This window comes from Notolabrus celidotus, chromosome 23 (genome assembly GCF_009762535.1).
Source record: "Notolabrus celidotus isolate fNotCel1 chromosome 23, fNotCel1.pri, whole genome shotgun sequence".
NCBI lineage: Eukaryota > Metazoa > Chordata > Actinopteri > Labriformes > Labridae > Notolabrus > Notolabrus celidotus.
In genome coordinates this window covers 24,472,476-24,476,587 of record NC_048294.1, presented here as the reverse complement: position 1 = coordinate 24,476,587, position 4,112 = coordinate 24,472,476, and positions in this window count along the sequence as shown.

The window sequence follows — 4,112 nt, the reverse complement described above, 5'->3', positions numbered from 1 at the left end:
GGGTAGATAATCTCCCCTCCAAAAAGCCCCTGTTAGAGGGGTAGTACTTTTCAAAGGTCCCGGGACTTTCGGGGGGCGGGGCCTGCAATGCTGAACATGTCTGATTGGTAAATTAACCTCAGTGTTTTTATTCCACCCACCGTCCACAATAACATCACACACATCTGTGATTCACTTGATTTCTCTTTCTTTCATTAGTTTTGATTTGTTCTATCTTTTTTGTATGTGTGTGTACTTTTCAAAAGAAGAAGCTGTGATTCTCTTGATTTAGCAGCTTGTAACAGTAGTCTTCTCTCAGCCCACCGTGAATGCATCTCTCCCGGTGTTAAGGTTTTAAAAGTGACCCTGTAAACTGGAGACCTTCATCTGAACGTGTCAGTGTTTGTGGAGTTTACACAGCTGTTGAAACACAGAGGGAGTTCCTGGGAATGCAAACTAGTTTAGTTTTTATTAAGATTTCAAAATATCCTCATCAGATATTTAATGATCGTCTAAAGACGTTTATGAGGGATGCATCCGGCTGAGAGTCTCCAGTTAACAGGGTCGCTGTTTAAACCAAAACACTGTCCGATCTCTGCCACGGCTTTTTGAGTTCAAAAGGATTTTAAAGCCGTGTTGAAACGTCTTTGCTACTCACGCTTATCTCCTCTCACGTGTTGGTTCAGTGAATCCATCTGTGATGAAATATAGAACCATCTAAAACAGACCAGCTGAGTCTCTTGATGCTAACAGGCTAACTGTTGTGTTGCTCATAATGATACCTGCCTGTCCGTCTGCTTCTATGGTGTCATCTGTGATGAATGGCATTCCTCTTTGTTTTACTGCCCTCTACTGGTCTGGTGGTGTAGTGCATTTACTTTTTTTTTCTCCATACGTCACTGGCCTGATTTGCACAATCTACCCGGGACTTCAGCCCACGGTCGAAACGCAGAAAACAATGTGGGCACAGGAACCTTTTAGTTCAGGGGAAAGTAGTTCTGGGGGCTAGAAGACACCGGAACTCTTGTTCCAATTGTACCTATTGTGCCACTGAGTGGACTTCTGTATTGTTTCTCATAACCTTAATACTCAGTCAGAGCAGGACAAAAATAGAGGTTTGTGTGTGTTGCATGCAGAGCTCAGTTTGCAAAGACTTGAAATGTGTTAACCTCTTGCATCAAATTTGACACAAACACCAAAATCAAGCCTCAAAGTCGACTGATTCAAAATGTGAGTCAGTGTCAATGAAAAACAACCTTTGTGATGTATCTGTCAATCAGATCTGCTTATTTCCAAGTGCCTGACTTGTATGCAGGAAATACATGTTTCACAGTCAAACTTTTTTGATGCTGACAAAAATTAAAACTTCATGTTTAATGACTTGTTTGCTGACAGACATTTTAGCAAAAGAATTGGTGTTAAATGTGACGGAAACAGAAGCTCCACTGTGGTTGAATTGTTACAGGGGAAGAGTCAATCTGCAACACCAAGGAGCCTTTTCTTCATGCTTAAATACTTGGAAATGTTACGGTTCCACACAGACAAGAAGAAACATGCAATACAATATGTGAGATCTCTGTTGTCTGGCACAAGAGCTATAAATGAACACATGTATAAAAGTACAAAGTTTGCATGTGTTACTTCCTATAGCTGCTGATAACATCTACTCGCAGACAGCTGTTTCTGATATACTGGTCACAACTTTTTACCAAGATAGAGACAGAAAATAAATTATATTCAAGTCTGTCAATCAGTTTTTTTTATGGTGTTTAGTCCAAGTATTATAAAAGTAAATCAGTTTGAATCATGTTCTTTTTAATTATTAAATTTTATATTTATTTGGAAAGGGTAACATCACAAAATTTACAACACTATTATAGATAAGATAGATATTTGTAGGTATCCTTTTCCAGTCTTTTTATATGCATATGCACAGAAAGAAGTACTATTGCCAGATGGCCTGTCTAACCCGGGACTTCAACCAGCACGGAGCAGGACCTCCAGACAGCTGGAGTCATGTGATCGAGGTTTTTCCTGCTGTAATCACTGAAAAAAGGATTCTCCTCCTCCTCTCCTCATCCATGTTGTCTTTCTGGTCCTCTGAAAACCTCTGACCTGTTGACTCCAGGCCTGGCTCCGCTCATCATGACTTTGGTTTGTTGTTGTAGTTAAGTGAAATACGATCTGGTGATAACACAGAGTGTTTTATTCTGAAAATTAACCGGATGTTTTCATTTTGTTTTGGTGAAACCTGACTTCCTGTCCTGCTCCATCTGCTCTGTTGAGATTGATGCATCGTGCTCCGGCATCCGGCAAAAATAGAAGTCTTGTGTATCTGATCCGGAGGGCTCCCACTTGTCGGATCAGCGACGCAGCCGGAACACAACAGAGTGGATCCAGTGGAAGTTAACACATTGACTATAATAGAAATCAGATCTGGTGCTGTGACGGATCAGAGGCGGATCTGGTGGAATTTGACCACTCAGCCCTGAAATGTTTCAGTTCTCCATCTCCCTTCAAGTTGACTTATACTCTTGACTTGAACACACATACATAAACATCAATCTTCATCTCTTCAGACTGTAATCAACACTTAGTCTGCTCACTTCTACTGTAAAGCTTTTAACATTAATCTCCTGCATACATATATTCCTTACTCAAATCATCAGGGATATAGCTATTTACATAAAAACTAGGTGAGCTTACACGTATGTTTTATTCTCCAAGGAGGGAGGGACAGTACCTTGCTGGTGGAGTTGTACAAAATCTGCTCACAATTTCTTAAGCCGCCCTCTAGAGATACATTTTTTTAATGGTTACCAAAAGCACTTGCAGCAGCTTTGCATCGCTCTTCTTTTTCACACACAGAATGTGGCCTAAGCAGAGACCTTCAAAGGTCATGGGTACTTGAGTTTCAAAGTCCTTGCCTAAAGATTTGTGGGTGTCATTCCAATATAAATTCAGTTTTTAATCCTGTTTGCAATCAGGTTAAAAATTCAACTTTATTTAAAAAAAATACACAGTACAAGTCATTCTGTAACAGATATGAAAACAAGACCGGGTATGTGGAGACAGTTACTGACGTTATAGAAATATAGATATAGAACAGAGTATGCAAACAATAAATGACCTCTCCCATGCAGTAAGCATTTACAAGTTTTGGAACCCGTTTAAAAAAGTCCCCAAAGTTCCTGGATGGATTTCGAATGTTGAGTGAGTGTCGTTGGTGTTTTCTGAAATCAAATATATTCTCTCCAGTAAAGCCAAAGAGAGCAACAAGGGGGGCCCGGATCCAGTCTGACATTTGACATCTGGGATAAGGTTTGAAAGACAGTGTTGGAGTACTGGAGTGCAAGGCTGGACTTGGACTCAAGCTCTGATGACTCAGGCTTGTACTCGCACTTGAGCATTGACACTTAGCATTAAGACTCAGAAGATAGAGAGGATAACTTGGACTTATACTTTGATATAGACTGTTTTAATGTTTATGCAAGATATTTAGAAACTGCTTTTTATAATGTATTCAGCTCCGAGCAAGGCAGTGTGTTCACCTGCATGCATGTTCACATGCCATCTTGTTAAGCTACAGTTCCTGCCATGATAAAGAGACAAACTGTGTATTTTGCTTTCAAAGATTTCACAGTAAGAGAAGAGCAATATGTTCAATATGTACAAGAACCATCAAGGAGCAGTGGTGCCAACTCCTCAGTGAGGAAAGTAGCTATTGGCTGTCCTAAAAGTCGCTAAATGACATCATCATTTGATTTGCATGATTTGAATTGTAATGTACGCTGCAGGAGAGATGTGTTACATTGAGGGAGAGACAAGAAGAGGTTAAAAAACACTCTAAATATGTTTATAACTACACTTAGGAGCCTACAACAAATCAAAGTCAAACATTACATTTTTCAACCAGAACATTTTCACAATGTTTGTTGTATACAATCTACATTAACTATCTAAATGGACCAAAAAGAGACAGTAGGCGGGATCAGCCAGCGGTGTCTTTGTACATGCGTGACACATTTGCAGTCTGGATGCTGAGGGGTAAACGCCTCCTGCTCTGAATGCAGCTAGGAGGGACTCACAGCAGCATCCACTGCTTGTTGAGTAGAGTAAGAACGATACATGCT